Genomic DNA, 23,161 nt, shown 5'->3' on the forward strand with positions numbered 1-23,161 from the left:
CATATTTACTCAACGTACTATCTCACTTTAGTTCAGTATCAGGTTACAAATGTGGCAAATCCGAAATCATGCCCCTCAATCCCTACTGTCTTAAACATGACATTGACTCTTTTGGCTTTAAATGGCGTAGCTCCTCTATTAAGTATTTAGGTATGTGTTTTGCCCCTACAATCCAGGATACCATTAAACTTCCCAGTCCGTATTTGATAGATTAAGGGAGCTAATCTCTAGATGGTCCCCCTTAAATCTTTCTTGGTGGGGACGACTTGACTCAATCAAGATAATGCTGTCACCAATAATCTTATATCACCTTCAACTTCTATGTGTTCCTATTTCTCCCTCCTTTTTTAAATCTATATATTCTATTCTACTAAACTTCCTTTGGGGGGAGAGTAAAAGCAAAAGGATTGCTCTCATCAAATTGAAAGCTCCTTATGATAAAGGAGGGGTTAAGTTTCCCGATTTCAAGTTATTTCACTCTGCCTTTCTCCTGAAACAATCTAGATGCTGGTTTGCTTGTCCCATATTATCAGACATTCCCACATGGTGCACCATAGAGAAACAGTTGGTCCACCTTCAGAAATAACTGACATATATATGTATTTAATCATTCCTCTTCAGCCATCTCCGACCCTATCATTGCTACCATATCAGCCATTCAGTTCTATCTCTTTCCTCACAAAAAAACTCCCAATAAAAGGCTCTCCCCTTTTGTATAGCATAATAAAAAGATCCTGATTAATAATGGAACCCTATACAGACAATCTTGGTTGAAAAAAGGTATTAGATTCATACAACAAATCATATATGGTCCCTCTATTTGATCATTTCAACAACTCAAACACAAATTCTCCATTCCTAATACAGATTTCAATTTCTACAACAAATGTGTCAACTCCTGCTTTGATGCACTCCATAATTCTTCTAATGACTTACTAACTCCTGACGCCTTAGGCTACTACAATTAACAATATATTTGGACATAAAGGCTTCAAAATGTTACAATATACTTATAACATTATCAAAGATGTGTACTGTGCACCTCAAATGGGAGGATGAATTTGGGTACATTTTAGAAGATCACACATGGTCTACTATTTTTTCCAGAGTTACACATATCTCTGCATCAGCCAATATCTCTCAACACTTTTTTTTATTTTTTATTCATAGGGCATTCATTATGCCTGCTAAATTATTTTCATCTGAGAAAGGTAGTAATGATAATTGTTGGTCATGAGGAACTGCGTCTGCCTCTTATGAACATATGTTTTTTAAATGTCCCTATAGGTTCAAGTTCTGGCAAAAAGTATGGAAATATCTCAAAACTATTTTTTCTACCGACATCCCTCTTTCTGTCATAAACATTGTCTTGGGAAGCCTTGCTATAACCACTTTATTACCATCATAAGCTACCAGACTCTACAATCTCTTTATTAGTATGGCTTTGAAAAGCATAACTGCCAATTGGAAAGACTCCTGTTCCTTGTGCATCAAAAGCTGGTGGAATAACATCTGTCACATTCAAAGGATGGACCTTTGCATGGCAAACAATCTTAACTCTATTACCAAATACAATGCCAAATGGTCCTTTTTTATTGGCTTTTTGGATCACTTTGATGTTAGCACGAATGCGATGTGAGTTTTTCATGTCTTACGCATTCCTCAGATGTTCTTTATATATCACTAATTATATATCATTTCTGATGCCATGTTGAATATTTATATTCTGATATTGTGCCATTTCCTCTTTATGCTGCCCGTTTCCCCCTCTTCCTTTTGTCTCGTGTTTGTTATATGTCTGTCCCATGTTTGTCTTACCCCCATTTAATTAATCTTAAGGTAGTATTTTTCAATATTAAGTTGCTCACAATATATAGTTCCATATTTTACATCTTTACGTATTGTATATCACAGTCAAAGTTATATACGAGCAAAATTAGTGAACAGAGCATCCTTTAACTTGTTCTTTAAAAACATCTACTTTTCTTGTTATCTCCTTCTAACTTGTTAATTTATAGATTACTACATTATGTTTCTAATTAATGACTGTATTGCTGTTTAAATTATCTCAATAAAAATATTAAAATGAAAAATTAAAAAGCAGGTGCATTTGTTTGGGGGTTTGTATTGTGCGTGGATGGGATCGTGGCAATGGTGTTTGTGTGGAGAGGGCCAGGCCAGCAGAGAATATACTTCTTTTCATGTACTTCGACCACTGAGCTACATGAATTAGCAGATTATGACTTCTTGTGTGACTAGACTTCTAACATTCATTATTTAGGCGCGTGCCGTATCTAGAATCATCTTGTAGTCATTACATTTTCCAAAGTCTTTGATACAGGGCGATAACCCTTTGTGTATGCATTGTGGGCGATCTTTGTTCAGTAGGATAATACAAACGGACAGCTTCACACGAGAACCGTGCGATCAACTATAACGAGGCGCACAAGCACCCCCTAGGGAGCCTTAACCTCGGGGTAGGCCTTACCACCATATCCACTCTCCTTTGTAGTAAGCAGGTCGATATTTCCTGTTTTCTTTAGTTTTTATGAATTGCCTCAAAAGGCAGTGTAGTGTGCCCATGCGCCGCGGGATGTACAGAATCGTGTGATTTGAACACGCTCTTCCGATAACCGCACAGCCGATCCCCAGATTTCAGATCACAATGTCGCACCTTCACTTTGGGGTGCACCCGAGTAAAGAATTGGCTTGGCAACCTCAATGCCCCATACAGGAGCGAAGTGCACCCTTGCTCGTCTCCAGTGTTACCGAGGGTGGGGGTGTATGGACAGCATCTCCCACGCTCTGTAGAAGTGATTCAGGGAGAAGAGACACAAATGAGAGGAAGTTGTGTTAGTGCGGGTGTCAACACTTTCTTTGCCAAGCACACGTAGCGTGATCCCCATTTATTTCATCAATGCAATCGTAGTGTTATATGGTGTGGCCTGGCAGGTAAGGTCGCACTGAGAAAGGAGACCAGTGGTCGAAGTGTAAAACAAAAAGTAGTGGAAATATGTTCCTGTTGCCTCGCCCCTTTTCTGCCCACCCCCATACTCTTTGGCACCCCCAAAATCAAACCTCATAGACACACCCCCTCCCATTACCTGCAAAGACTGCTGCACCTACAGCAATTCATATGAAGATCACTGCCGAGTTGGGCTTTTTGGCTGCTTGGGAATGCGTTTTGTCCCAAGCAGTGTATTGAAATAAACACCAGAAATCCAGGCATGCATGATGGAGCAGTGACATGTTACACTGGCAACTGGAGTAAGGGGGGGCCCCCACAGCCGCAGCAGTGTTTGGGGGGGGGGGGGGCTGCTAGCACATGTCCTGGGAGGGGGCCCCACTTGGAGAGAAAAAAATGAACTTTTTTTTTTTACATTTTTTTTTTCAATCTTTCTTTTTGAATTCACTCTGTATTCATAAAGAAATAATTTCTGTAACAGAAATAATTTCTTTATGAAGGCAGAGTGACTACAAAAAGAAAGTTGCTATTTGTAGTCTGAGGTCTTCCCCCACCCCATGACATTGAAGACCCCAGCTGGAGGCCTCCATGTCATGGTGTGGGGGAGCCCTAGGACTTCAAAAAGAAATAGTTTATTTTTGAAGTCACTATGCCTTCACAAAGAAATTATTTCCATTATGGTTCGGTCATTTAACAGAAATAATGTCTTTATGAAGGCAGAGTGACTACAAAAAGAAAGTTGCTATTTGTAGTCTGAGGTCTTCCCCCACCCCATGACATTGAAGACCCCAGCTGGAGGCCTCCATGTCATGGTGTGGGGGAGCCCTAGGACTTCAAAAAGAAATAGTTTATTTTTGAAGTCACTATGCCTTCACAAAGAAATTATTTCCATTATGGTTCGGTCATTTAACAGAAATAATTTCTTTATGAAGTCAGAGTGACTTCAAAAAGAAATGATTTCTTTTTGAAGTAATAGGGCTCCGCTGAACCCCATGATGTGTGCGTGTGTGACTGTATTTTGAATGGGTGTACACTTAAATGTGTAGGTGGCTTCCTGTGTGAGTGTATGGTGAAAGGGTGCACACAAATGTATGGGTGGCTGGGTGTGCGTGCACGGTGAAAAGGTGCACACTTAAATGTATGGGTGGCTGCCTGTGTGAGTGTATGGTTAAAGGGTGCATACGTAAAAGTATGGGTGGGTACCTGGGTGTGTGTGCCTCTATGGTGAAAGGTTGCACACTTAAATGTATGGATGGCTGGGGGTGTGTGTGTGTATATGGTGACTGGTGTGTGTGCTTGCATTCAAGGGGAGCTAATCCTTTAAATGTTGGGATAGGCACTAACGTCATGGGCGGTGGAGGAGGAGCAAACATATTTGTGTGGGGGCATCTAACTTCTTACCACATTTTAATTAGACTCTTCTAGTGCCGCCTCAATGTTACAAGCAGTTAACTCTCTCCTTTAAGTCTGAAAGCACCCACTTATGCACTGCTGTGAGAATGAGCGGTCTCCTGTTCCCTCTCTACCCTTCCAATTACTCCCCTGGCTTGCAAGTACTAAACCCACATCACGATTTAAATTGCCTAAAAAAATTGGTATTTGAATGCAGGTACTAACAGTGAAATGCTTTCCGCTAGTAATTGCTGGCCCCTTAACAGCGAAACCCAGGTGCTGTTTAACATCTCTGTCCTGTTCTGTCCGGCAACTGCTCTGAAGGTCAGCCAGGTTGAGTCAACATAGACCAGAATTTCAGGGGGTGGGGGGCCTGCTGAAGCCCAGTCAACTCAATGGTGTTACGCCACTACTTGTATTTAATGCCTTGATTACTTGCTGGTAATCGTCATTACTCCTAGCCCTATTTTTCCTCGTCCCTGTACTTGTGTATGAGACAGTACTTGTGTATGAGGCAATCTGCCTCATACACAAGTACTGGGATGAGGTAGAGGTACATGGAGGTAATGCCCGATTTAGCTACCTGTAATCTTCATAACTCCTAGTCCCACTCTTCCTCATCTCAGTACTTACCGATGAGGCAAGGAGTCTCATACATAAGCTCTGGGACAAGCAAGAGGGACATGAAGGTAATTATGGGCCAAGGAGCTGATTATGGAGGTTGGGGTAGGGTTTGGGAGGCAGAGGGGATGTGTAGGGGCAGGATTGTGCAATAAATCATAATGGTTGTCTATGTCCAGACTAAGCAGGCATGATATGTGGTATTAGCGGCTAGAGAGGCAATTTGGTGCAGCCAGTATGGTCATTCCTCAGTTTGGTATGACTGTTTATTAACTGCACATTTCTGATAAAGCAGTCCTGCTAAGTGTAATCACCTGGATAGACTGGCATTTAGGTGCTGGCAGTCTAGCCGTTTCTTACTGCAGCATTGTATATTTTTCTGGGCATCTGTGATAAAATGATATGATATAAGTCATTTATAGCACGCCTGTAAACAAGTGTTTCTAGGCGCGACAAGACAAGGCAGGGAAGACAGAGGGAGGACAAGTCAAATGATCTTAGTAGGCCTTGTGTCATTCAGATCGTGCAAGTGCCAGAACGAGAAATGCAAGGTGAAAGGGAGGGGGGGAAGTGTAAGGAAAAGGGGAGGGGAAAACAGGGCAGTAATGCTCTGAGTAAGTGCAGCCAGGGCCGCACTGCTCTGGGTAGTGCAAGGAGAACAAGGGACTGTAGGGTTACAGTTACAGCCCCGAAGTGCGTGGTAGGCCCAGAGGCAGTGCATGGGTGACTCAAAGAAAGAGCCTGGACGTAGCCAAGCAACCAGTCTGTACAGCAGACGGTTAGGTCAGCAGGGGAGGGAGAGAGAAAGCAGAGGAGAAGAGGAAAGTTTTGAGCTGCTTCCGGAACTTCAGGTGGTCCGCTCAAGTTTGAGAGTGGCAGGGAGGCTATTCCAGAGGGAGGCACCGGCAGAGGAGATATCTACCTCCCACTCTCTGCCTGGAGAAGTGTCTAACCCTTAGAGAGTTGGAGGTAGCTGGGGGAAGGGTTCAAGAAGGAAGGTATTTTGGAAGAGAGCGTTGGATGTATTGTGGGCCCGACCCCAGAAAGCCTTGTGGACAATGCAAAGTGTCTTGAACTTGATTCTTGCAGCCACCGGAAGCCAGTGGAGAGATTTCAGGGCTGGAGAGATACAATCCCTGAGCTTGAGGCCAAGGATAGGTCTCGCAGTCCTGTTCTAGATTAGTGCAGAGGGCGGGGAGTAGAGGAAAGCAGATAGAGAAAGAAGCTGGTGCAGTAATCCATCATAGAGGGAAACAGGGCTCTGGAGACAGTGAGCTTCTGGGGGAAAGTGAGCAAGGGAAGAGTCCATTTGAGGAGATGCAGCTGATAGTGGGAATCTTGGCGACGTCTGAGATGTGAGGAGAGAAACAGAGAGTGGAGTCGAAGATGACACCAAGGTTTTTTGCCTCGCAGGAAGGCGAAGGAAGAGAGCCCAAGGTGGACAGCCAGAGTGAGAGAAGGAAAGCAGGGGCTTCATCCCAATGAGAAGGATCTCTGTCTTATTGGCATTAAGGCAGAGGTTGTTGGAGGCGCACCAATCCTGAATCGCAGATAGATAGTCAGGAATGAGCGAGAGAGGAGAGGAAATCTGAAGGAAAGCTAAGTGTCATCCGCATAACACTGAAAGTTTGAGGAGAAGGTAGAGGTCAGGTGGGCCAAAGGGGACAAGAAGAGGTTGAAAATCCAGGGTGAGAGAATAGAGCCCTGGGGAATGCCACAGGTAGAGGGAGAGGTGGCAAAGAGAAAGGGACCAACTTGGACCTGGGAGGGGCGGTCCAAGAGGAAGGAGATCAGCCACTCCAAGGCCTGATCTGTAATACCCAGGTTCTCAAGTAGTCGATTGATCAGGATGGCGTGGTTGACTGTGTCGAAAGTAGAGGAAAGATCAAGGAGGATTAAGACAGAAGGAATGCCGAAATCAAGGTTAGAGAGCAGATCTTCATGGATGTTCAGGAAAGCAGTTTCCATGTCTCTGGCAGCTCTGAAGAGAGAATGATGGTCATGGAGACAACAGATTCAGTGTGGAGAGTAAGCTGGGAGATGGCCAGCTTTTCCAAGAGTTTGCCCAGGAAAGGGGTGATGGAGATTGGGCGATAGTCTGCCGGGCAGGTATGATCGGCACACGACTTCTTGAGGAGTGGGTGCACATGGGAGCACTTAAGGGAAGAGGGGAATGTTCTAGTGGCAAGAGTGATTACAGAAATCGGCCAAGGCTGGAGCAAGGGTGTCAATATGGTCCTTGGTGGTTCTGGAGGAGCAGGGAGCACGTTTGGATGACACTTTCATAGATCGTACTTCTCTAGAAATCTTGTCAGGTGTTGTCAGAGAGGAAGAGGAGAAAGGAGGAGAGGTAGAGAGGGCCGAGAGTGGAAGAGGGAGAGGAAGAGGAGATAGAGGACAGGATGTCCTGAGTTGTAGTGGAGAAGCGAGAGGCCAGAGCCATATAGAGAGCCTGGGAGGGAACAGAAGAGGTAGAGACTGCAACAGTATTGACCAGAACTTTGCATGTTGTTAGAGGCCGCAGAGACCCAAGCTTGAATGTGTGGTCTCTTCTTGATGAGTGTTATTGCTTCGACTGGCATTTTGGTGCAACCAGTCTAGGTATGTCTAAATCTGGCTTGGCATGCTTTACTGTAATGTTATTACATGTCTACATTGCGCAGCCAGTGGGCCGGAATTTCATTGTGGGATGGAATTTTTAATAGCAAAGCATTCATGTTCCTGTGCACTGTTGGTGACTTGCATGTATTGAATTGGTGTTACCCTACAAAACAATTGCAAACACTCTGGCTTTTTAGGCAATTTTTCTGGAAACTGTGCTGTATATTGCATTAAAACACATATTTATATCTTTCTCCTAGTACAGTGTGCGGCATACCCCTTCAGCAGCACGTTCGTGCGTATTGTGCAAGTGTAATAATCTAGGCCGGCCCAGAGTGTGGCACGACCCGTGATTTGTTGCCGAGTTGGGGGGGGGGGGCTTCAGCATGGCTCGCAGGGGGCCCCCCACATTTTGTTACACCGCTGACACTGGCTCCCCAGTAGGGGGGAAGTTTAATTATTTGCTTTTGAAGGTTGCCATCCTGGAATGGTAATTTGGGTTAAATAAAGTAAGGAAATGATCATGGATTGCCCCAAGAAGTAAGGGAACGTCATACCCTTTAGTTCCTGCCCACTTTGACCTCTGATGGAGACACACACTGCTGCTGGGTGCAGGTTAGTGGCTCTCACCTGCACTTATTAACTTTCATTTACAGGCATCATGACGCTAACCGTCATGCCCATGACGTACATCACAATTTTATTAAAGGCATACGCCTCATAACACCCCTTTCCTTCCATATTATCTCATCCCCACTGCCCTTTGATGCAAATAATGTATTCTAAGGCTGCCAGTATATTATTGCACACTTAAGAAATTATTTATTTTTCTTCTTATGTTTACTACTTTCTAAACCCTATATAGGGACACGTGGCCTTTTAAATACACTATTTGGACCCATAGCGTCACATTTCTTTGGGTGGAGAACTCTGCATCCCCCATACAGTGCAATATGGGGCCACTCAGAAAAACATTTAGGACCACTTTCAGTTCCCAGTACACCCTCCATCAACAGTGTTGTAAAGATTCTGGAAGCTGTTTAAAATGACCATGCAACAGGCTTACATGCTTGTCCTCAGGGAAATATATGGGGTCCACTGAACGATGCATGGAAGATGAATAATTGGACTGGACTTCTTCCAGTACATCTACCACTGTGTCCCTAATCAGGAACTTCGCTGTTGGTCATCTTCTGACACTGATGAGTAGGAAGAGGAGTAAGAGTAAGAATCATCATTGGAAGAAGATGAGGAAGATCACTGGGAGTTTTCTTCCCCTTTTCCTTCTTCAGAATCTGATCAACTACTTACCTTTGGCTGCTATTTGTCCTATTTTCCCCCCAACCATCTCCTTGAGGGAACAGATGAGGAAATAGTCTGTATTACAATGTGCTCTGCAACCTTTGGATCTCCAGATGTTTTAAACTGACTCCCAGGATCCCTGACCATTGATTATGCTAGAAAGGGCTGATGATAGTTGCAGTCCAAAATCTGGCATGCTAAAGGTTGCAGAATCCGGCCTTAAACTGCCCTATGCATCTTAAAAAGTTAAGACTTACACACATACCCAGAAGACTTTTTGTGATACGCTTGTAGTCGTCATCATTTGACAACGGTTTGCTTCATGCACACAACCTTTGGACATCAAACAACCATCTGTAACACTTCAGGAGAGCTGAGATTTTTCAGAGGAAACAGCTACCCCTGTAGTATGCATCATGACTGATGTCAGGGGAACCACTACACAAAAGCTTCAAAGTGTGGGGAGCACACCAACGCTTCAAATAGTGGCTTGGTCAACTGCTGGTCCATGGTGCATGTGCATCTGTATTTTACTTTATTATGATATGGCATTTATAACGCGCCTATACACAAGTGTTTCAAGGCGCGACGAGGCAAGGGGGGGGGCGTCAGAGGGAAGACAGACAACGATCTTACTAGACCAGGTGTCATTCACATTGCGCAAGTGCAAAGGAAGGGGGAAAAAGGAAAGTGCGGGGTGGTGGGGTGGGGCGGAGAAAGTGCAGTACATGGGATAATAAATAATAACAAGATAAAAGAACGGCCAGCTGGTGGCAAGTGCAGGGTGAGTGCAGACATATGTGCTGGTGGGGGGGACTGTAGGGATACAGAAAACAGTCCCCAGGTTCAGGGGTTGCCAAAGAGGCAGTGCAGGAGTGCAACTGGCAGGGCTTGGGCCAGAGATCAGATGGGTGGCCAGATAACCCTGCAGTAACAGTATCAGCAGGACTTCAGCAGGGGAGAGGGGAAGAGAAATCGGAAGCAAATAGGAAGGTATTAGGTGCTTCCGGAACCGAAGATGGTTCTCCTCAAGTTTCTGGGAGGCTGTTCCAGAGGGAGGCCCCAGCCATAGAGAGAGATCTACCACCAACTCGTTGCTTGGAGAAGCGACTGACCCGGAGGGAGTTGGAAGCGGATGAGCGAAGAGCTTGAGAGTTAAGATATTTAGGAAGAGAGAGTTGAAGGTATTGAGGCCCCAGGCGCCAGAAGGCCTTGTGGATGATGCAGAGGGTTTTGAACTTAGTCCTCGCAGCCACTGGGAGCCAGTGCAGAGATTTCAGTCCTGGAGAGATATGATCCCTGGGCTTGAGGCCAAGGACAAGTCTTGCAGTCCTGTTCTGGATGAGTAGAAGCAGGAAGATTTAGAAAGAGACTGTTGCAATAGTCCAGCCTAGAGAGAACCAGAGCTCTGGCGACAGTGAGCTTCTGGCATAAGGAGTGGAAGGGAAGAATACCTCTGAGGAGGTGCAGCTGGTAGTGTGACTTCTTAGAGATGTCAGAGATGTGAGCAGAGAAAGAGAGTGTGGAGTTGAAGATGACCCCGAGGTTTTTAGCCTTGCAGGTGGGAGCAGGAAGAGGGCCAAGCGAGGCCAGCCAGAGAGCTATAGGAAAGGAGGGAGAGGGTGGGCCGATGAGGAGAATCTCAGTCTTTCTGGCATTAAGGCAGAGGTCATTGGCAGTACACCACTCCTGGATAGCAGACAGTCAGAGCTGAGGGACGGAAAAGAGGTGGCCGAAGGTAGCCTGAAAATGAGCTGAGTATCATCCGTATAACACTGAAAGTTGGGGCACAGAGCAGGAAAGGAGTGCCAGGTATTGGTTGAACAGCTCGGGAGAAAGGTTACCCCTGGGGGACACAACAGGTAGAGAAAAAGATAGAAGAGAGGAAAGACCCAAGTTGGACCTGGGAGGGTCGGCCAGAGAGGAAGGAAGTCAGCCATGGCCTGACCGGTGATACCTAGGTTAATCCGGAGACAATTAAGCAGGATGGCATGGTTAACAGTGTCAAAGGCAGAAGAGAGATCAAGCAAGATGAGGACACAAGGGGTGTTAGTCAAGGTTGGAGAGCAGGTCTTCACGGATGTTCAGGAGAGCAGTTTCCGTACTTCTAGCAGCTCTGAAGCCAGACTGATGGTCGTGAAGACAACCAACAGATTCAGTGTGGAGATTAAGCTGGGATATGGCCAGTTTCTCCAGGAGCTTGTCCAGGAAGGGATTGATGGAGATTGGGTGATAGTTAGCCAGGCCAGGAGGGATCGGCAGAGAGTTTCTTAAGAAGAGGGTGCACAAGGGAGTGCTTCAGGGGAGATGGGAAGACTCCAGTGGTGAAGGAGTGGTTGCAGAAATCAGCCAGGGCAGGGGCCAGGGTGTCAATGTGGTCCTTGATGGTTTTGGAGGAACAGGGGTGAACCTGTTTTGCCAAGACTTTCATAGATCGGACTTGTCTAGAAACCTCGTCAGCGGAGAACGGGGGAAAGGCAGAGAAGGAGGGAGGATAGGTGGCTGTAGAGGGCCAGAGGAAGAGCAGGGAGTATAGGGAGAGAGGGGAGAGGAGGAGTGTGAGGACAGGATGTCCTGAGTTTTAGAGATGAAGTGAGAAGCCAGTGCCGTGCAGAGGGCCTGGGAAGGGACAGGAGAGGTAGAGACTGCGGCAGGATTGGCCAGTTCCGTGCAGATTTTAAAGAGTTCAGCCGAGTTGTTAGATGCCGCCAAGACACGGGCTTGGATATGAGCTCTCTTCTTGGTGAGGACAGAGAGCCGGTATTGCCTTTGGAGCAGGCGGCAGGCCAGTTTGTCAGAGGATGTACAAGAAGCACGCCATTTCCTCTCGGCCACCCTGCACTTGCATTTTAGGGTGACGAGGTCTGAGTCGTACCAGGAGTTGCACTTGGTTTTGGGCTTCAGGCGGATCCTCATGACAGGGGCAAGGATATCAAGAGTATCAGATATGGCAGAGTGGAGCGTGGAGAGGGTTGTGTCAGGGTGAGAGTCAGCCAAAGGGGCAGAGGGGGTGAGAAAGTGGCAGCGAAAGCCTCAACTGATACGCGCTTCATGGGTCGGATGACGAGAAGGTGGATGGCAGTGATGGAAGTGGCTTGGCCTCGGGGGTAGATAGGGTGAGCTGGGAGGAAAGGAAAAAGTGATCACTCCAGGAGAGAGGAGGGGTGAGAGGGACAGAAAGGGGAAGTTCTGAGGGGATCAGAACATCCAGAGTGTGCCCTGCAGAGTGAGTCGGGCCAGAGGGGAGAATAGTGAGTGAGAGAGAGTCGCAGATGTCGCGAAAGAGTCCAGAGGGAGGACAGGAGGCATCCAAGTGGATGTTGAAGTCTCCAAGAAGGAGGAGTTGAGTGGTCGAGGCAAGGAGTGAGGAGGAGAGGTCCGCCCACTCAGAGAGGAAGGGGGAAATCTGACCAGGTAGCCGATGGATAGTAGCCACAGTAAGGGAATGGCTAGGGTAGAGAGAGCGAGCCTGCAGATGAGGCATTCAAAAGAGGAGTAGGACTGCGTAGGAATGACAAAGGCAGGAATCCACTCGGGGAAGATCAGGGCTACACCCCCTCCAGGGCGGTTGAACCTGGGTGCGGAGAGGATCTTGTAGCCATCGGGGAGGAGCATGTCACAGCTTGTGACAGAGCTGGGCGTGAACCATGTCTCGGTTAGGCCAAGGACATCAAGGTCAAGTTCTTCCAGAAGGCGGAAGATGTGGGAGGAGTGTTTGACAGCTGAGTGAGTGTTAAGAGTGGCAATGTGGAGAAGGTTGCCATCCTTGAAGGACTTCCGGGGAGGGGTACAGATCAGAGGTACGCCCTGCGGAGGTCTGGAAGGAGCGCGACGGGGTGCAGAGAGGGAATGAGAGGGCAAGGTAGCCGAGGAAGAGGCAGCAGGGCAGGCGAAAAGGCCGTGGAGGGGGGAGAGGGGATAGCAGGAGAAGAAAGGAAATTGATGAGGCGGGGGAAGCGTCTATTAAAGAGGTGAAGGTTGGCCTGTTTGAATAAACATTAATGATGACCTTGGAGGAATGGAAGGAGGCCAGGAGGGCATCCCACTGGGTTGCCACCATTAAGTCTGAGTCACCCACTTTGGTTAAGCAATGAAGCCAGGATTTTAGACGACTCTGAAATGTAGGCACTTTACTTAGACCCTCCACCAATCAGCAGTTTTTGCAAGATCACCCTTGAAAATGACTGTTTTTGCAGAAACAGCCATTTTAAAAAAAAAGACACAAGGGACCAGGTTCTCAAAACCGTTTTTTTTTTTACATAAGTGATAAACTTGTGCCAAAGAAAAGCAGCCTAATCTACAAAGTACTTCTTAATGGGTGCATTTTATATGCCCCCATTCAGATGGCCTGGTTCACCTCTTTACACATTTGCACAAATCAGGGTACATTTCTGCTAATTTAAAAGTGCATTCCGAATTTACGAACAGGAGGAATTTTTAAATGAAAGTGAATAAGGGTGCCTGGCTATGCCCTGAAAAGCCCAGGTGGGCGTAGTTAAATCAACAAAAACAAAATTTCAGGGTGTGAGGTCACACCAAAACAACTGGTTGCACATGGAAGTGTGGTAAAAATCAAAAACGGCTCATGTCATGATTTAATGCATTCAATTAGCATAAAGTTTGTGTTGACACAATGTGGAGCTAGAGTACCCAGAGATAGGTAAAAACAACATACAATACAAGTAGGTATAATCCAGCGTGATGAACTGGATTCATATAGATAACATACAAGTTCTGCATATTTGAAAAGTGAAGTGGAAGCCAATATGAACTTTGTCAAGAGAAGGGCAGTGGCCCAGTTTTGGAGAAACAATATTTTGTGGATGAAAGAAAGAGTGAGCAAGAAAATGAAAAGCTCTGGCAGGCTAGTGAACCGGGCACACAGTGAGTCTGGGACTCACACCCAGGAAAGGAGTGAGAAGTGAAGTGAAGTGCTATTCTGGCCAGAGAGTAAACCAGGTGTGAGAAGGAAAGCTAAGTGATAGCCTGGCAGGAGAGTAAACCAGGAGCGAAAGGAAAACCTGAACTTGTCACATAATGACAAGTGAAAAGGGAAGAAGAAATTCCTCTTTCTGAGGATTTATAAGAAGATTACCTAATACCCTGTCACCAGAGGTAGAGAAAATAAATAGAGTGCGAGAATTTGAAGAACTGCGTGCTTAGAGGAAACTCAAGGCAAGGCTCATCCCTCTTGAGTAGATTTGAACTGTGATGAAGTGACATTCAAACCACCAGAAAAATTCTAGGGAAGGGAACCCCCTTTTCGAGTACAACTTTATTTATTTTCTGTTTTTGCACCTTGGAACTTTGTTGAGAACTTTTGGAGAAAAGCTACAAGTGGGTAGTTTACTAGAGCCCCCTTGTGCACCTTATATTAAATTTAGAGTCTATGAGTCAGTTTCGGATTTTTGGACACAGGACGGAGGATACGCTTTTGTTTAACATCCTGACGGAGACGTTCCTTAGTTTTGTTGAGACTGGGAAACCCCTCATAGGATTAGGGATAGATAGGATTTCTCCCAACCCTCTCTATTATGTTCTGGAAATAAGTCTGCAACCAACACTTAACATACCGCTGTGTCTGAGTCTTACTCTTGATCCCTTACAATATCCTCTGCTTTTTTTTTGTTTAGATGCCCCATTTTTGGAGGATCTGCACCAAAATCTACATTTAAAAAAAATTCAAAAATAGTCACAATATGGGTGGGAAACTAGTGAGTGTGGGAGTGATGGGTTAGATGGGGAGAGATGGGCAAGAAAGCAGAGGGCAAGAAGTGGGTCAGAGGGGGAAGCGGGGTAGTGATCCAGAAATCGGAGAGGGAGCAGAGGTTTATAAAGCAAAGGGAATGTGCGCTACAGGGGGAGCGCTGGTCCAGAAATAGAGCAGGAGCGGTTGGACGGAAAGAAGAATGCAAATCATTCAAGTACTGCCACCAATCAGAGCAGCTCTGCCCAAACTACTCGGCCAGGTCCCCTCTGTACGGAAACACAAGCAACCCCAGACATGTTTCAGCGTTGTTGGGCCTCTTCAGTGAGGTGCAGCTTGGTTCCCTATGGTGCAGTGAGCCAGGGACCCACATCTGGTCATACCCTCTCTCACATAGGGAGACAAACTGAAAACAAAAAAGTGATGGGTGGAAGGTTTTGAATAAATCTGAACTACTAGCATTGCTCTGGGCAACCTTCCACACCACTGTTTTTTTACACCGTCCCCGCCATTGCAGAAGGAGTCCAACCATATGCAAATCAGTCAGTTACTGCCACCAATCAGAGCAGCCCTGTCCGGACTGCTAAGCCAGGTCCCCTCTGCACAGAAACACAAGCAACCCCAGACATGTTTCAGCCTTGTTGGGCCTCCTCAGTGAGGTCCAGCTGGGCTTCCCCTTTGCCTGATTTTCATGTGGTGTTTCCCATTTTTTAATGGCTTTGTAGACGAAGAACGGTGTTCTGGAGGGTTGCCCAGATCAATGCCAGAGGTTAAGATTCATTTGGAACCTTCCAGCCATCACCTCTTTTGTTTTGCTTAGTCACCACGAGTGGGACAGGTATGCCCAGAGGTGGATCTTGTGCCTGCTGGGCCTAGAGATCCAAGCTACTCTACACTGATGAGGCCCAGCAAGACTGAATCATGTCTGGGGATGCTTGTGGTCTTGAGCAGAAGGGATGTGACTGAGCAGTTTGAGCTGGACTGCTCCTTTTGGGGAGGGACCAAGCCTGATTTGCATATGGTCGTTCCCCTTTTGTAATGGCTTCACAGACTTCGAACACCAAGAACAGTGGTCTGGAGGGGTGCCCAAAGCAATGCCAGAGGTTAAAATTGATTCTAAACCTTCCATCCATCACCTCTTTTGTTGTGCTTAATATATACATCCAATTAAGGAAAAATATAATTGTGGCTGTATTTCCACATTCTGAGGGAAAAACTACAAGTCCCAGAATGCAAAATAATGCAAGTTCAAATATTTCCTGTTTCACACCACTGTAATCCTAGCACTTGCACACACACTCAAATATTTTTTGTAGTAAGATAACCTGAGTAGAGATTTTCACAAACTTCCAGCTCGCTGTTATACACAATGTTAAGAACATTTGACAATCCACATAAAAGCAATGCCTTTTTAGGCACGTCCAACTAGTAGACCTAATGGATACACATTGATATTTTAAAAGGAGCTTTATTGGGTTAATTGAATTGTCTTGATAGAGACAGATTTGGTAGGTAACTGGAGGGTGTGGGGATGGTGGGGAGGAGGGAGGTGTCTTTTACTTGGAAATGTCCCAACACGCGGTCAAATGACTAAACACGCATGCCTAAGAAAGGCACTGGTAACAAAAGACATGTTTTGCAGCAGTAATTGCGAGGCCATTGTTAAGGTGACTTATCGCATCTCCGTTTTTGTCCTGCTGAGGACGGCTTTGAAGGTAAGTAACAGCCCAAATGGAAAGGATGGGGTTGTCTTCAGCCATTAAAATAAATGGCTGCCTATTAGGCATTGGGAGAAACAAAGACCTGTGTGAAAACTGTCTCCCAGGATGCCAGAGGACCATGGCTGAGACATTTTCTCCATTCACAAGTCCCTCGTGATAGCCAGCAGCTGGGAAAATGTCCCGGCCTGCTCTAAAATGTACTGGTTATTGTTGCGTAGTAATACGCGGTTCTACGCATGCGCGGCCCATAACGAGGCTCGCGCATGCGTGTTGGAAATAAAGACGTCCCGGCCGTCAGTTCGCGCCGGAGACCAGAGCAGCAACACGTCTCCGGCGTGTCTCTTAGCGCGAGCTGCGTGTGTGTGTGTATGTGTGTGCGCGCCTACAGGTGGGGCCTGCTATCGCCCCACACTATCACACTGGCGACGAGGACAGCGCGGGAGCAGTCCTCCACTCCGGTAGCATCCAGAGAGGAGAACGCTGCTCCGTGTCGGCACGGGCTCACACGTGTTGCCGGTGGCCATTTTGGATCGAGCACAGTATGCAGTGGTTGCGGCCCGTGAGGGTGCTCGTGCGCCACCTGCAATCCACACCAAGTTCAGTGAATTTTTGGACCCCCCACAGCCTGTGCAGCCGCAAGGTTGTGGCATTCTGCCAAGACAACAGAAAAAAAAGAAGAAAAGAGTGGCACCAGTGAAGATATTGCACCAAGGGTGTTCTGGGGCCCGGTCTTAGAAGCAGTTCAACGTACTCCTGTAAGTACCACGAAAGGAAATGGGAGAAGAAGATGAACAGGATGGTGCTCCTGCCCCCATCCCTCGCAGGGTGAGCAGTACACTGGCCCCCATGCCCGAATTTGATACCACGGGCCCACCTTCCAAGTTGGGGCCTAAATGGCTCCTGTGGGTGAAGAGGTTGGAGATGTTCTTCACAGCCTCGGGGATCACGGAGGACGAAGAACGAATTGCAATCATGGTGTACTCGGCAGGGGCCGAGGTGCACAAGATATATGACTCTCTGAACATTCCGGTGGCGACGTATGCGGCAGTGAAGCTGGTGCTCTGAGATAATTTTCTGCCAATGGCGAATGTGGACTTTGATAGATTCGTCATGAGTGCGGAAAGACAGCGAGAGGAAGAGTCACTGGATCAATTCTGTGCACGACTCAGAGTTCTAGCAAGCTCCTGTAGATGGGGAAATGAAGAGGAGATGGTTCGGAACCAGTTGTTGCAGGGCTGCAGCTCTGGTAAACTGAGGAGGCAGGTATTGAGGGTACCTGGCTTGACCCTACAACAGATTCTGGACACAGGAAGGGGCTATGAGCTGGCTGACGCGAGGGGTGCGATAATAGATGCAGCCACGCATGGGAGGAACGAAGGTGAGGCTTTTGCAATTGGCCGCAATAACCCAGGAAAGTCAAGGTGGACGTCAAGAGGAGGTGATGACCCGGGGGGGCCGAGCAACGCCCCCTCGTGCCAATATTGCGGGTATGACCTGCCACATGCGGGCAACTGTCCAGCCAAATCGAGGACTTGTGGCTGGTGTAACACCCCAGGACATTATGCTAGGGTGTGCAGGGCTTCAGCACCTGTCGCCGCGTCGCGAGAGCCCGAATGGGTTGCCAGAGGCGGCGCTCGGAGAGTGAGGGGTGTGTCATCCATTGAACAGGGAGTACAGGACCTGAACATCGCCGAGGAGGAGGAGGAGGAAGACGAAATCTTCTTCATCTCGAGCATAGCCGAAGGCCCAGGCAGGAGAAGACAACCCAAGTGCACAGTGAACATTGGGGAGACACCGGTCTTGATAGACACTGGGGCATCCGTCTGTGTGCTGGCGACGGAACACTACAACGCACTCCCTAGTCCACCAGGCCTAGCAGAGTCCACAGCACGGATATATGCTTTCGGAGGACACACACCGCTTCCCATCCAAGGAGTATTCGTTGCTCCAGTCACTCACGGACAAAATAGAATAAGGGTAAGATTCTTTGTCACAGATGTGAGCCCGCATTCCCTTCTGAGTTGTGCTGCGGCTGAGGCATTGGACCTAGTACACTTCTCATTTGCAGTCTATCACACCGACTTGGATAATTTGTTGAGTCGTTTCGAAACGATATTCCGAGGAATAGGGAAACTAAAGGCTGACCCAATCCGCCTCCACATCGATGGGTCGGTGAGACCAACGGCTCTAAAGCACCGCCGCATCCCTTTCCATCTAAGGACACAGGTGGAACACGAGCTGCAATCCCTGATAGACAAGGACATAATCGAGAAGGTAGAGGGCCCCACCCCGTGGGTCTCCCCGATCGTGGTAGCCCCAAAGCTCAAACAACCGGGGCGGTACGCATCTGCGTGGACATGAGGCTTCCTAACCTAGCGATCAAAAGAGAGCGCCACATAACACCCACCCTGGACGACATCATTGGGGAGCTTCAAGCGGCAAAAGTCTTCTCAAAACTGGATTTGAGGTCTGGGTACCATCAGTTAGAGCTCCATCCCGAATCAAGATACATCACGACGTTTACGACGCCAGAGGGGTTATACCAATATAAAAGACTCAGTTTTGGTATCTCTTCCGCGGCAGAGGTCTTCCAGAACACCATCAGGGGAGCCCTGTCCGGACTCAAAGGAGTGATAAACATGTTGGACGACATTCTGGTCTTTGCCCGTTCCGAAGCTGAACACCTAAAGCGCCTGGAAAACACACTGGTGAGGTTGCGTGACCTAGGGTTGACACTGCTCAAAGAGAAGTGTGAGTTCTTGAGGGACAGGCTGGAATTTTTCGGGTTCGTCTTCCACGTGGAGGGCATATCACCTGATCCCGAGAAAGTGAAGGATATCCAGGAAGCGACCCCGCCAACAACACCTTCCGAAGTTAGAAGCTTCCTCGGTATGGTGACGTATTGTGGTCGCTTCATCCGCGATCTAGCCTCCCTGTCGGAGCCCCTGAGAGCGCTAACCAGAAACAACATCGCCTGGAACTGGGGGGAGAAAGAACAGAGGGCTTTCGACAACATCAAAAGTGCCCTATCGGAACAAGAAACGATGGCATACTTTAATCCGGATCGGGAGTCCGAAATTGTCGTTGATGCCAGCCCCGTAGGACTGGGGGCTGTCCTCATGCAGGCCGACAATCAAGGAACGATGAGGCCCATCGCATATGCCAGCAAAGCGCATACAGAGACGGAGAGACGGTACTCTCAGATCGAGAGGGAAGCTCTAGCCATCTTATGGGGGTGCAAGCACTTCCGAATATATATCTTGGGAAAAAACGGTCGTGGTGGTAACTGACCACAAGCCTCTCATCCCGATCCTGTCTGGAAAGTCATCCAAACCACCGCCTAGAATAGAGAGATGGATGTTGTCGTTAATGGAGTACGGGGTCAAACTGCTGTATCGACCAGGCCCTGACAACCCGGCAGACTACCTGTCCCGCCATCCAGGTGCGGGGAGGCCAAAAGACACAGTGGAAGTGGCAGAGGGCGTTGAAGCGATACATCTCGCGGTCGAATCGGCGCTGCCCGTTGCCCTATCCCGCCAGGAGATCGCCGAAGACTCCAACAGGGACGAGACATTCGCAAGGATCAAGGTTGCCATGGCAAATGGAGAATGGCGTGAGGTACTCCAGGACAACTCACGAAGGAACACAGGGGCTCAGAAAGACCTGCAGGCCCTCTGGAAAGTGCGCCATGAGCTCTCGGTAGCCGAGGATGGCCTCCTGCTAAGGGGTCACCAGATTGTCATCCCGAGAACATTGGTTGACAAGGTTCTGCAGCTCGCACACAATGGGCACCAAGGGATGGCCAAGATGAAAGCAAGACTGAGACTCAAGGTCTGGTTCCCCGACCTGGAAAGCAGAGTGGAGGAGTTCGTGAGAAGGTGCATCCCCTGCCAAGCAGCCCACCCGGTGGAGAGGGCCCCGCCGATCCAAACCATGGAGAGAAGTGACCAGCCATGGGGGACGGTCCATGCCGACTTTGGATCCACCGGCCGAGGGCTCTACTTTCTAGTGGTGACAGACCAATGGTCCCGCTATCCGGAGGTTGAACTGGTGGAGTCGACGGCGAGTGACCACACCATCATGGCGCTGGAGAAAATGTTCGCCACGTATGGTTTTCCGGTGGAGCTCTGCTCAGACAATGGGGCGCCATTTCGGGGGCAACGTTTTGCTCAGTACTGTGAGGAGAGGGGAATACGCCATAGGAAAGTCACACCGCTCTGGCCGAGGGCAAATGGGGAGGTAGAGCGCTTCATGCGAACGCTAAACAAAGTGTTCCGCATACCAGCAGATGGAGGCGCAGACCTCCGATGCAACTTAGTGGACTTCCTTCGTGAGTACCGCTCGACCCCCCCATCAGTCAACCGGGGTCGCCCCTGCCGAAGCGCTCTTCAAGCGTGTACCGAGAGGGCTCCTGCCCGAAATGGAAGGCCGCCAGCCGGGGGAGATTGAAAAGAATCAAGTGCGAACGGAGAGGGCAGTGAGGAATGAAAAGGAAACGATCCGGAGGAAGCTCTCGGAGAGGCCGATTGCGGTGGGGGATACCGTATTGGTGCGAAACCGAAGAGCAGAAGGAAAGTTATCGTTAACCTACGAAACCCAGCCCTTGGGGGTGACACATGTGAAGGGCTCGATGGTCACAGCGGCCAACGCACGTGGAACTGTCACACGGAATGTCTCGTTTTTCAAGCGAGTGGGGTCTGCCGAAACTGATGAAGTCGACCCTCCGGCACCTGAGCCGAGCGATGAACCGCCCCTGAGACCTGATGGATTGGCCGAGACTCAAGGGACACAAGAGATGCCTCCGGCCGAGGCACGCAGGTACCCGAGCCGGGCGGGGCGCAAGCCGCCCATGACTTTATCATGGACCCTGCCTAGGCATCTAGGTCGTATTGGAACATTTATGGTTGAAGAACATGTTGTTAAGTTATACTGTTGATCACTGTTCGTTGTTTGGGGAAAAAGGAGGGATGTTGCGTAGTAATACGCGGTTCTACGCATGCGCGGCCCATAACGAGGCTCGCGCATGCGTGTTGGAAATAAAGACGGTCCCGGCCGGCAGTTCGCGCCGGAGACCAGAGCAGCAACACGTCTCCGGCGTGTCTCTTAGCGCGCGCTGTGTGTGTGTGTGTGTGTGTGCGCCTACAGGTGGGGCCTGCCATCGCCCCACACTATCACAGTTATCAGCCCTGTGGGGGGACAAGCAGCCCCATCCCAGGCACCACTGGTCGGCATGCTACTAGCACGGAGTGACCCTCCATCCAAAGCATCTACCTTCAGGGCTCAAATGCCCACAAAGCCGGTCTGATGTGCCTCTTTCCCCGCGTTAGCCTCCCAGTGAGGTCCTAATCATCTTTTTAAAACCTCTCAGAAGCAGACCACTTGCAATGGCAAGTGATTAGTAATGTGAACAGGTCACTGGCACTGACCATTGGTGTGGAACTTTTTTTCTTGGAAATGTTTATGATTTTAATAGGTTAAGTGTGATTGTTGTGTGACGTGGTCTCCCTCTCACTGTGCTTAGAGAGGCATCAGCTTCACCTCACTGATGATCCCCAACAAGGGTGAAACACGTGTATGGGGTTGCTGGTGGTACTCTCGTTCAGATTGGAATTCCCATTGTATTTCGGTGCTGGACTGCCCCTGGGCAGGACAAAGACTGATATGCAAATGGATATTACCCATCTGTGAAAGGCACAGTGAGTAAAAGCAGTGGCTGCGAACTCTCAAGTGGTTAATAACCACTGAACAGGTTATCATGTCTGTTCTTGCGAGAGAGGGGCGCCCGCTACCTTTGTAAAAATGTTTAAGGAACCTGGGATTGGTAACCCTAGGTCTCCTGGGGGCAACCAGACGTGGTCTCCCTCTCACTGTGCTTAGAGAGGCATCAGCTTCACCTCACTGATGATCCCCAACAAGGGTGAAACACGTGTATGGGGTTGCTGGTGGTACTCTCGTTCAGATTGGAATTGCCATTGTATTTCGGTGCTGGACTGCCCCTGGGCAGGACAAAGACTGATATGCAAATGGATATTACCCATCTGTGAAAGGCACAGTGAGTAAAAGCAGTGGCTGCGAACTCTCAAGTGGTTAATAACCACTGAACAGGTTATCATGTCTGTTCTTGCGAGAGAGGGGCGCCCGCTACCTTTGTAAAAATGTTTAAGGAACCTGGGATTGGTAACCCTAGGTCTCCTGGGGGCAACCAGACGTGGTCTCCCTCTCACTGTGCTTAGAGAGGCATCAGCTTCACCTCACTGATGATCCCCAACAAGGGTGAAACACGTGTATGGGGTTGCTGGTGGTACTCTCGTTCAGATTGGAATTGCCATTGTATTTCGGTGCTGGACTGCCCCTGGGCAGGACAAAGACTGATATGCAAATGGATATTACCCATCTGTGAAAGGCACAGTGAGTAAAAGCAGTGGCTGCGAACTCTCAAGTGGTTAATAACCACTGAACAGGTTATCATGTCTGTTCTTGCGAGAGAGGGGCGCCCGCTACCTTTGTAAAAATGTTTAAGGAACCTGGGATTGGTAACCCTAGGTCTCCTGGGGGCAACCAGACGTGGTCTCCCTCTCACTGTGCTTAGAGAGGCATCAGCTTCACCTCACTGATGATCCCCAACAAGGGTGAAACACGTGTATGGGGTTGCTGGTGGTACTCTCGTTCAGATTGGAATTGCCATTGTATTTCGGTGCTGGACTGCCCCTGGGCAGGACAAAGACTGATATGCAAATGGATATTACCCATCTGTGAAAGGCACAGTGAGTAAAAGCAGTGGCTGCGAACTCTCAAGTGGTTAATAACCACTGAACAGGTTATCATGTCTGTTCTTGCGAGAGAGGGGCGCCC

This window comes from Ambystoma mexicanum, chromosome 6q, assembly GCF_040938575.1.
Source record: "Ambystoma mexicanum isolate Mex_15411 chromosome 6q, UKY_AmexF1_1, whole genome shotgun sequence".
Classification (NCBI taxonomy): domain Eukaryota; kingdom Metazoa; phylum Chordata; class Amphibia; order Caudata; family Ambystomatidae; genus Ambystoma; species Ambystoma mexicanum.